This window comes from Amphiura filiformis, chromosome 11, assembly GCF_039555335.1.
Source record: "Amphiura filiformis chromosome 11, Afil_fr2py, whole genome shotgun sequence".
In the NCBI taxonomy this organism is placed as follows: domain Eukaryota; kingdom Metazoa; phylum Echinodermata; class Ophiuroidea; order Amphilepidida; family Amphiuridae; genus Amphiura; species Amphiura filiformis.
In genome coordinates, this window is record NC_092638.1 from 18,201,705 (window position 1) to 18,214,342 (window position 12,638).

The window sequence follows — 12,638 nt, forward strand, 5'->3', positions numbered from 1 at the left end:
CATTTTGTCATTCCTTTCTTTTCTTTTTACTTATTCTTTCCTTGCTAAAGTATCACTCCCTCTTCTTATCTCCCTTCCCTTCTCCATCCCCTCTTACTTTTTGTCCCCTTTCATTCCTATCATTTTCCTTACCTTTCTATTTATTTACTTCTATTTATTTATTTCTCTTCATTTCTTCCTCTTTCTCTCTTCTTCCAGTCCCCCTCTCATTCTTCATATCCCCACTTTCACCTCTTCCTCCCTCATCCCCTCCCAAGACCTCTCACAGAAGAGATGCTCCCTTCAGTACGCCACTGTTTATGACATTCTCCTTCTTAAAATAAAATAAAATGTCAATTTGTGAAACAACTTTTATATAGGCCTATACCGGTATACTTATTATTTGTTACATGTATACGTAGCTATTACCATTATACTATAGACATGCAGACATGGCAGCATTGATGTGTAATCATTCAGCAAGCGCATTCAATTTATTTAAATGAAGCACCTAAAGTCAGTGGGGTGATCACGAACTGTACATCAGCGGCTAATGTGTGCCTTTTGTGCTTACGGCTACTCAATCACACCCTTGTGTGTTATGGTAACAAAGGGTACTTTTCGTTCCAGTAGTCGCTTTCACGCGCCTTTCGTTTGATCACTTATTGACGGTAGCCTGCTAGGTAAAGCGTTAATACACTGTCGGGTCAGCTTACCGATTTAATGGCGGAAGCCCTTTGTCCCAAACAAAAGGTACCTTTCGATGAATAGCTTGTCAGATTTCAAATCGGCACAAGTGAACCATGCGTTACATAATCTATTGCTTCTCCATCTTTAATAGCTCCATGGTTGGGTCCTCCATATAGAATCCACACATAGATTTTATAATGATTAGCTAGGAAAATTTAATTTCCGTGCATGAAACAAGATCGTTCATTTAGTTTACGCAGTAAATTTATAATAATTATAAACCATCGATAGAATTACATTACCTTTCTGCTTTTGTGTGTGCTACTTGAACCGTTGCCCTTTGCCGGACTAACGCCCTGCCAAAGTTATATATTTTACATTAAATGTGCTATCAGTGATTTGGTTAGTCAAAGAATCTATGTTTTATCAGGTTATGGTTTACCAGTTAGTCTTTTCCTTCACTGATTATTATTCTATAGGTGGAACAAAATGATATTATAGTGTGGAATCTACAGTGTGATGTGCTTTGAGTAATTTAATTTGATTATTTATCTTTGTTTACAATCAAAATCTATTTCATTAGACATTTTAGGGATTCCCCTCTCAGGCATCAAATTGAGCCACAACAAATTGAATCATTTCTAATTTCGGATAGTTGGGAATTCCCTGAGATTGTAAAGTGAAATGAAATTATAACTGGGAAAAACCCACAGGAAATGATGTAATGTGAAAGATTAATGTTTATAATGGTTCTTGGAACTTTTCAAGATTACATCGTATGTTGTAAAATAGCAATTGGCTATTAAAATTATGGGATTTTCCCGTGCTTGGTATATAAGGAAATGTAAACATTACAGTTTATAGTATTGTTCTGGGTTAGCTAATGTGCTTACAGTCCATTTCCTTCAAAGAAGGGAAATTGCGAAACCAGAGATATTTTATGTACTATTACATGCCAGTAGTGTCGAGGAAGATCTACAGCATGTCTAAAAAAAAGTGAAAAGCGCTCTCTTTGGCAATTAGAAAATGCCGTTGTGGCATAATGCTTACATCAACGTCACGGGCGTAGTCTTAGCTCTCAACTGCCGTTTCTTCTGTTCAATTTGCTTGTTTTAATCTCGAGATATGCTTACTTAACAACGAAAGGGTGAAATCACAATTGTGCCACTTTTACTAGGGAAGAGGGCTGTACATGTAAATCAATGATAGCATCAAGTTTATCAAGAGTTCCTTCGTGAAATCAAAAAATGCATCAACTACACAACAATACACAATTGTTTTTACTGTATTTACTGTTTTATCATGAATCAGGTATAATGATCCTGTTTTTCCACTTACGAAAAATTAATAGATAAAGATTTCACATTCTGCTGTATCATTAAATACATGTGCATGTCAATGATTTTATTATGGTTTTATACTGTTCTCTTTGTCGCTCAAGACATGTTAAAAGACAAACAAATATTGCACACTTATAAGTTAATGAACTAGACAAGTTCATTAAATTTGACAAATTAATGAAATTAGACAAAATAATTCACGCGCGCTGATGTTGATGCGCCTAATGCATGAGCCCCGAAGGGGGGAGTGCATTAGACGCATCAACATCAGCAATCATTGATTTACATTTACAGCCCTATTCCCTAGTAAAAGTGGCACAATTGTGATTTTACCTTTTCGTAGTTAACTAAACATAATTATCTCGAGATTAAAAAATAGCAAATTGAACAGAACAAACAGTATTTGAGAGTTAAGACTGTGCCATTGACGTTGATGTAAGCATCATGTCACAACGGTATTTCCTAATTTCCACAGAGGGCGCTTTTCACTTGCACAATTTTATTGAGACATGCTGTAGTTTACGTCACAGCGTGTACCTCTTCCAAAAAAGGAATATATATAATTCTTCTGTCGACTTTCTGAAGTCTGGTTTATGAAACAACACATCTGTCTTTGGAGAACAGCGCAAGGAGTTTTGGGGTCTGTTACCATCAAGCAAAATTTTAAATATGTGGACAAACTCAAAAGAATAGAAATTCCTGATTCTTTTAGCATGGAAAGGGTTTAGGGGGACATTTCAAAACTGACATTTAAAAAGTTGCATTTGACCTGTTGGCATGGTAACGGGCAACACATAATTTGGTCGAAAATGACCAAAAATGACCATTTTCATTTTTGAAAAAAGGCAAAGTTTGGTCGAATGCCACAAATAAATAGATGTGATATTATTTTTTTCTTCAGATAGGGGCATACTTTGGTAGTCATTGCAAATGAAGAAAGAGCTTGTCACTCTTTTAAAAGATCCTATAATTCTAAGTAGAAAAAAACACATTTTGGGCAAAAATCGTAAGTGCCATTTTACCCCAACATTTAAGGGGTGTAAATGTAAAGAAAAGATTGATATTTTTAAAGTGTATGGTGTCATAGCTAGAGTGAACCCTTGTTGACAGATATATAGTTTTAAAAAATTGGGATCTCAACTTCTAAAGAAGTTCTGGCTTTTTAAAAGTACCATGTTTTTGAAAACAAAATAGATTTTTTAAGGTAAAAAGGTCAAATTGCGATTGAAAGTATTGTGTTTAAATAACTGCAATGAAATAATCATTGAAACTATTTCATTGATGAAAAGATTAAAGCCATATTATAAACATTTGCTGAGGAGAACGCCCTCAAAAAAATGTTAAATTCTGGTTTTTACACGATTGTAATGTACTTTAGTCAATAAAGATACTCTGCAAAAATCAAGACTTTAGGTGTTGTAGTTTTGTCAAAATCCGAGATTTTGAATAAAACGATGGAACCGGCGTTTTATTATTACGATGGAAATATTACTAGTCGAACACGTATGCACAGTACGTACTCGGCGTGCGGGATACACATACACACACACCACGAGGATCGTACCATATTACAACCGCGGGAGTAACATGCATGGGCGCTAGTAGTAAATTCCAAGTTTCTATGCTTTACCTCATTTGTTCGGCTCAAAATTAAAAGGGACATATCTGACAGTAAAGGCTAACAATTTATGGAAAATTAATATTAATCTATTTTTACAGAAATCAGCTGAGAAATGTTATAATATGGCTTTAAGTGAATTATTAAATTTGTGTTTCAGTTTTAAATGGTACAAACAAGCTACCCGATATAGGGCGCACATCACTAAATAATCGTCCCATTCAAATACACGTGGAAATACAAGAAAGTAAGTTTGTTTTTCTACCCCATGTAACAATATTTTTAATATTTTGATTGCACCAATGTCTTCAATAAAGATGAAATTTTAATTTTAATTTGATTTTTTGGGACAAGTTAAGACAAACTTAAGAGATACGAACACCTAAACAGCGCCATCCCGAATTTCAGCCGACACTCGAGTCTCCTTACCAGTTCCGGCCATGATATCGTTCCGAGATCCTATAACCCATGCACATTCGATTCGGAACATTTTCTGAACAGATTTGTAATGCTGAGCTCCTATTCTACCAATCAAAACAACCAAGAGTCACTCGAATTCGTTTACCTCACGAAGCCAATATGTTTCACATAGGCGACATTTTTTACCGGGACTATGATGGGTTACACCAAATGCGGAAGGATTTAGTGTTGTGCACTCTATACAAACAGTTCCATGATGCAGTCATGTCTACAGTAGAATTCATCTCGACCTTTGCAGGACTTAACCCCATTAAAAGCTATTAAACCAAGATAACACTCATTGAAACAGCTCAACTGATTAAATCGGATCTTCTCTGGCTGTGCACATGTGACTGTTTTCATGTGCGATATCGCAATAAAGTTTGTATTATAGCTTCAGTTGGGTAACCGATTATAAAGGAAACGAAAGGAAACAATGGTATGTGTAGCTTTGTTCACGAAATGAGACAATGGCGTGCTTTTTGTAAACCAGCATTCTTGAAAATGAGCAACATAATGATTGTTGACTTAACACGGTTTGGAAATAATTTCTTCATATTTTTGGTGTTATCTGTCGTTTACATATCCTTCCTAAAACACAAAAGTACGACCCTCTCCAAACACCTAAATTAGCTAAAAATTTAGGACATGTTACAAAACTATATTGTCTATAATTTTAGAAGAGTACTTTTAATATTGGCCGGTTATTTTTCACACAGCGACGTTAACTAGGCAATGTACCATTACCTATAACATTAACTAAAACACCAAAGTACGAATATTTCCAAACATCTAAATTAGCTAAAAATTTAGGACATGTTAAAAAACTATATTTTCTAGAACTTTAGAAGAGTACTTTTAATATTGGCCGGTTATTTTTCACACAGCGACGTTAACTAGTCATATCCCCATATTTTTAACGTAGGGCTATGTGTAGAGGTCACGCGTCAATGGGAAAGAGCACAGTGAATTGTGTATAGGACAACGGACAGTAACTGCAGTATGCACCAACTCCACGTAAACACTAATCATGCAATAATTTTAAGTGTTGTATGAAGGGTAAATATGGGGGTGGGGGGAGGTTCAAGAACTTTTGGCAAGCCAAAAAGGGGGGGGGTAGCAATTTTTGGCAGATCAAAGGGGGGTGCGGCCCTGATTTGGTAAAATTATCTGACTTGAAAATCACTGTTTTGAGAAAAAGAGCTTTTAAGTTTGAACACTTGACGTTTTTCTTTTTGAATAAAATAAATTATTAAACACATCTAATATCTTAGAAAATATAAAAATCTCATTATTTGCACAAATTTGGCTAATTTGGTTGAGTAATTTTAAAATAACAACCATTTTTAGGAAGTTAGATTCTTTTACATTGTTTTACGTCGTAACAAAAATAGGGGTGCACCGCTCAGTCCGACACGCCGCTAGTCCGACACGCCGCTAGTCCGACACGCCGCTAGTCCGACACGCCGCTAGTCCGAATCTGAAAAACACTTTTTTAGTCCGACACTCCGCTAGTCCGAATTTAAAATACACTCTGCCAGTCCGACACACCGCTAGTCCGAATCTGAAAAACACTTTCTCAGTCCGACACTCCGCTAGTCCGAATATGAAAAACACTGCGCTAGTCCGAAACTGAAAAGCACGGCGCTAGTCCGAATCGGGAAAACACTCCTTCAGTCCGACACTGCGCTAGCGCTATGGTTTTCAGTTTCTGACTAGAGCCGTGTTTTTCAGATTCGGACTAGCGCAGTGTCGGACTGAAGGAGTATTTTCCAGATTCGGACTAGCGCAGTGTATTTCAGATTCGGACTAGCGGCGTGTCGGACTGAAAAGTGCTTTTCAGATTCGGACTAGCGGCGTGTTTTTAAAATTATGTAAACCACGCCGCTAGTCCGAATTTTTGTCGGACTAGCGGCGTGGTTTTCATAATTAAATTTCGGACTAGCGGCGTGTCGGACTGTTGCAGTGGTTTTCATTTTCGGACTAGCGCATGCTTTTTTCGGACTAGCGCCGTGCTTTTCATTTTCGGACTGACGCACCTCTAAGTATAGGGAATTTGTGTAGCGGCGTGTCGGACTAGCGGCGTGTCGGACTAGCGGCGTGTCGGACTAACGCCCTGTACCCTTTCAATTGGTCAGCTTCGTCATTTTTACTTTTCATTATAGCTCTGCAGTCGGCCTAATGCCGATTTTTCTCTGAGCGCGCAACTCCGTTCAATACAGTTTTGCCGTTTCGCGCCGTACTGAATCATCATCTACAACGCGTGCTAGGCAATGTTTTTTTTTTGTTTTGTTTTGTTTTTTAATAATATTATTATTATTTTTTTTGGCTTGCTATCTTCCGAAGATAGCAATTTTGGTCTGCTTCGATATGAGCGCCATAATGTCAACTAATGGAAAGCACATTTTCTGTCAAACAATCATTTTTCACCATCTCCCGACACACCCCAACTAATATTTAACCCGTGCCGTTTATGTTGACCTCTACCAGATCAGTCTTGGAATTTTGCGAAAAAGTGTTCCATTATTAAATGTCAAGTCTGTAGCTACAAGAAATAAAAATGACATAAGATTATTGCAAAATTAAAATGATGCGTACAAAAGTAATTTTTTTTTTAATTAGAGAAATGGGATAAGCACAAGTACCGCAAGGACTCACCCAGTGGCGCACAAAGGCTCTCTCGTGCGCACGGTTGTTTGATAGCATGCAACCGTAATCATTTTTCAGAAAAGGTGAACAATGATGGCGCTATTTATCTTAAATCTTATTTGCATCTTTAGAAGGGGTAGGCACTTGCATAATGGCATTAGAACATCAGAAAAAGACTAGCAAATGGCAAGACAATTTTCAAACAAACTTTTCATCATGAAACGTAAGGAATAATTCATATTATTTGGCTAATTTAATGTATGTAAATAGTGCCCTCAATTTGAATACAAATTACTACAAAAAATCAGAAAAAGATGACCACTTTGATATAGACACGGGAATTAACGTTAATAAAAGCTATAAAATATATATGAATATTAGTGGGATAACTGTTCAAAATTGTCCAGAATTAAACATTACATGTTTTGTTAGAAAAATTACTAAATGATCACATCAAACAACCTCGCCATGAGATAGATTTCACGCACAGACAGAGAGCCCCTTCTCCAGAAAATTCAAACAAGAATTAAGGGTCCGTGCCCTCAACTGCCATGGGTCATCTACGGGAGGGCACTCCCAGCCCCTCCCCCTTCGAAAAATGGTGTACGGGGATGTGCCACGCAGACTTTCGGATGCTGACTTTCCCTATACCTACTTTTTGAGGTTTTTGCCACCCATCAATATACCAATTTTCCACACACAAAGAAACACCCAAAAAGCACCCAAATTTGCCTTAATTTGACGCTTTTGGGGGCACTGGTATCCACTGAAAACCCACCCACCGAAATACCGATACCCCAAAACCATGGCACCTTCCCCATATACCCACAACAAGGAATATCCCCCACCCGCTATGCGCATGTTCACGATTTAATATTGACTACTATGTGGGGCATGGTTAAAATTATAGGCCCAAGGTGATCTCAAAACCATGTCAGTTTTTGGTACAAAATGGGAGGGTCTGTTCATTCAGTGATGATAACATTGGTGGTATATGAATGCCAGCTTTGGTGGGTTTCCTATATTGAAAAAGTAAACTATTTCAAAATTACTGGGTGAGAACTTTGACAAATTGAATTGAGATAGTAACGGCACACAATATTGATAATGCCGGGTGACAAAACTCGGAGCCAAATGTCAATGACAGGCACAGTATTGCGCATACTATGTTCGGGCAAGCAATTTTTTTACCACTGTCTGCCAAACCGGTCGGACAAGTCTGCCGAACTGGGCCAGCTAAAAAAAAAATTCGCGGCCTGTGCAACAAAATTTCATGCCAGCCATACCCGACAGCCATATCAATCAATCACTTAAATTTACAGAGCCGCGGCAAAAACCAAAAAAGACATTTCACTAAGGCGCTATGAACGAGGCAAAGAATAAACAATGAATATACAATGAAAGTGATACCCTGTGATACAAGCAAAATATACTACTACCACTACATTAATTAAAATCATATGATCGTCACTAATTATTATTCAATTATTCATTATGTATAAATACAATAATTTTCTCAAGTGCAGTCAATATTGTCCCCGCCGAAGGAGCTCGAGACGGGCTATGAAATACGGGATGAAATGAGTACCATTTGTCAACTTACATTTAATTACTTTAACCCCTTATACTACGCCGCAATTGCTTTGCCGATATATCGATTACTTTTTGCCGCAACTCGTCGCATTTCAAGTTTAAATGTATACCTTATTGCGACACCGCAATACAGTATTTTGCAGTACGATGCAGTGCGGCAACGCATCGCAAAGCAATTTCGGCGTAGTATGAACGGACATTTAGGTGATTGTAACCCAAATCTCAAATAGAGTATTCACCAACTTATTGGGGGTATCAAAGGTCATGTGTATGAGGCCAAAGATCATTTAGAGGTCAACTAGGAAAACTGCCAACCCTACATTATAACTTTTTCCTCTTCAACCCGATTGTAACCCAACTTGGATTACATGCAGTTAGAGTATGACTTCAAAACTTTATTGGGGATGTCACATGTAAAAGTTCAAAGGTCATTTACAGGTCAATTTTAACTTGCAAATACGGATATAACAAATACGGCGGGGACACATTATATATTTACGCATCGTCATTCTGCGAATTACATATTAAAGCGGCGGTCTAGAGGCACAGGCCTCTTGAGTTCCTCACGAAGACGTCTCCAAAACAAATACTGTCCATGTCCATCGCCTGGCCATCTTAGTAACTGCACTCTACAATATAATTGCCTCAACAGCAGTGTCATTTTGTTATCTGGAATATTTTCCAGAAGTATCAAAATCATGACATTGCGGCCCTCTTCCAGGACTCGATGATGCGCCATGTTTAACTCAAAATAACACCAGTTATCTTCAACGAATCTCGGTGAAAGAATAACAAGAATTTTGCGGCTTCTCTGTATGTGAAGAGATATTTCATTAAAAATTGGTCTCCCAGCGCGTATGTCTCTAGTCTTAAGACAAAGTCTGAATGGTTCTTCACCTTCCTCAATATTGGCGAGAAGTTCTGCATCTACCCAGTCCTCATCCTCTATATGGTAGGGGACATAAGCATCATATCGAGGGATGCCATTCTCATCATCATCAATAATGTCATCCTCATGATTGACAAGATGGTGCTGTTGGCGTTGTTTTCTGTTGAAGAGCAAATAAATTCGGTATTTCATGTGCCACCAATAACGCACCGTCAAAATGACTGTTACCAGTATTATCATGACACAAGCTATGCTGATTGAAACGTATGTCAAAATATGAGATTCACAATCCAAATTGACATCTGTAATGCTGAAATCTTTTTCTGAGTCTGGTGAAAAGCAGAGATACCCAGCGTCGTATAAGACTGGAATGTTAATGACCATATCTGTAAGAATCCAATTCCTAAGTGCCTCTACATGACAATCACATTGGAATCGATTGTTGCGAAAATCCAGCATGTTCAAATAAGGATGGTAAGATTCAGATAGAATTGCTTTGGGGACTATATTAATTTCATTATTTTGAAGACTTAATGTTCTTATATTGCTGAAGTATTGCAAATCACTGACTAATGTCAATTTGTTGTTGCTCAAATCTAGGTATGTTATTTGACTAAAAGTTGATAAAAAAGTGTGATCAATTTCTGTAATTGCATTGTTGTCCAAATGAAGACGTCGCAATTCCGGTGCTTTAAAGGCTTTAAGTTTAATAAGAATATATTGTCCATAAGTAAGCCAATTTAGGTACAACTCGTGTAATACAGGCAACTTGATTACACCATCCCACAATTCTAAGTTGCAATGGGAAAGCGTTAATGTTACAAGATGGTGACAGGTAGAATTGGTTGCAGAGAAGTCCACTGTTGTTGCAGTAGCATCAAATGATTCTAACTGTGTTGCGACGTCACATATATCTCCTTTCCAAGTCACCAATCGGGTTTTTTGGTTCCCTATGATTAGTGTTTTCAAATTAGGTGGTGCACATGCCCAATACAATGCATACCAAAAGTCAAATTCATTATAGGACAAGTCTATATATTCAAGTGAAGAAATATTACATAGTTGCTGCCAGAAAAAGTCAAAATCATCACTTAATTGATTATGTGACAGATCCAAGGTGGTTAAAGAGTTATAGCTACTAAATGTATTCAGAGCTCGAGCAGTAGGTGAGGACATGTCAATTGCGAGGCCAGACAATATTAATATATTTAAACTTCTTAATCCCTCAAAGACATTCACTGGCAATATGCGAGTGAAATGTGTTGGATACTTGATTATCAAAACTTGCAAACCAATAAACCATTCAAAAGGTGCACCTTCAAACCCAATCTCATATACATTTAATGTCAATACTCTCAGTGATGCTTTCCAATTTCCCCATGATGCAAATGTTGTTGAATTTAAAATACAAACTTCTGCAATTTGAGAAAGAAGAGTTAGACTTTTAAGTGGTGCATCTAGTGTGACCAAAGCTTCTATAGCTGTGTGCATCCAAACATCAAAATCAAGGTTGAGACTAGTTAGATTATGCAGTAACTGGAAAGCTGGTAGACGACTGCTAAAATAAAAGGAGAACTGGATAAAGCTAAGATGTCTCAAAGGTATCACTCTGCTACAGTTATGATTTGCATCCAAGCTATTGGAATTTCCATCATACAATGAGCAGAACTTGATTTCAGGACAAGAGTTCCGAATGGTAAAGTGCAATTGTTGAAGGCTGTGCAATCCTATAAAAAGTTGGTTTATACTGTCACAGTCATTGACATCACTGACTATCAACAGTTCCCGTAAAGATAAGAGGTTAGCTAGAGGGGTATCAGTAATGTTTTTGAAATTATCATAAATTGATATTGTCAAAGATTGCAAGTTTTCCAAACCTGCAAGTGATGTCATGCTGAGAGATCTCCCATCTTTCCAATAGATTTTAAGCGACTGCAGTGAGATAAGATTTTGAAACGGGAAACCAGATACATCACTCAAATAGTTAAAAGATAAGTCCAGGTTGGTAAGTTTGCTTAGTGTAGTGAAGGCTTTGTCGCTTATAATGTAAATCATATTGCGAGCCAAGTCCAAAGTTAATAGTTCATCAAGTCCAGCAAATGAACCATCTTGCAATGCTGAAATGTGGTTGCCTTTAAGAATCAAATGCTGCAATTTGTGAAGACTACAAAATAAGTTAGCTTGTATGTTTGACATCTCGTTGCCACCCAAATCCAAAGTTAATAACTCGTGAAAGCTGGCAAATGTTTCATCTTCAAATGATGATATCCTGTTGCGACTCAAATTCAAAGTTACTAACTTAGGAAGGCCAGCAAATGTTTTATCTCCCAGGGATGGTATATCGTTTGCAGAAATAACTAAATGTTGTAACTTTTGAAATTCGTGAAACGTATCATCAGCGATTGCCAGGAGGTTGTTATGAGATAGATCAAGGGATTGTATTGAAGAAGCATGCCGTAGTGGTGGAACACAGACTAGATCCCTGCTTTTACAATCAACATTAGTACGATTCCATGTTTTACATACAATAGTTCCTTGCGGGTAGCAAGATTTTGTTTGTGTTGAACAACCATTGAACACATAACAAAAGAGTACTATGCTACAAACGCAATGAACCATATTGTAAGCCATGGTGAAGTATCAAATGCATAGAGAGTTATTAGTTTTTGATTATTCCCTGGTAATATACTGCTGTTGTATCAGGGAGCTGGCATGTGAATATAAGTTTCAGTTCCTCATATTAGCGGGGAATTGCCAGTTCTTGCACCGCATATTACACAATGTAAATTATCCAGCTTCCTTCCGGAGATCAGTTGTGTTGGCTGTTGGCTCTAGTTTTACATTTCTATGCTGCACAGTAAGTCGAATATGTACTTGTTTGTGTAAAACTCCACGGTTAGAATGTGGTTTTGTGAAACTCCTCGGTTGAAAACTCCACACTTGTGGTTTATACAAGAAAGTGTTTGTATTGCGTATGTGTTGTCGCATAAAAGGGTACACTTTGCACTTTCACCAAAAGATCCACTTTTTCAAAAATCAACACAGGAAGCAAATGCTAGGCTCCTGACGATAGGTGACAGATAAATGTATATAAATAGACGGACTGCAATTAAACAACCGAGATGAAAATGGGTTATTCCAGTTGAAATCCATACACCCTCTATTGAAGACATGACATTAATCTCCTACACAGGGGGTGTGAATTTCAAATGGGGTTACCTGAATATGAAAACAGAAACCTGTGACTTATATTATTATATACAGAAAGCAAACCCACGCAGATAATAATGATAGACTTTAAATCTGAAAATGAAACTTCCTACCATACATCAATAAGTATTATGTGTCAAAGCACAAAACATAGATAATATCTGGGAACAATGAACTTCTCTAGAAACATTGCACAGTTGAATTGTATTCA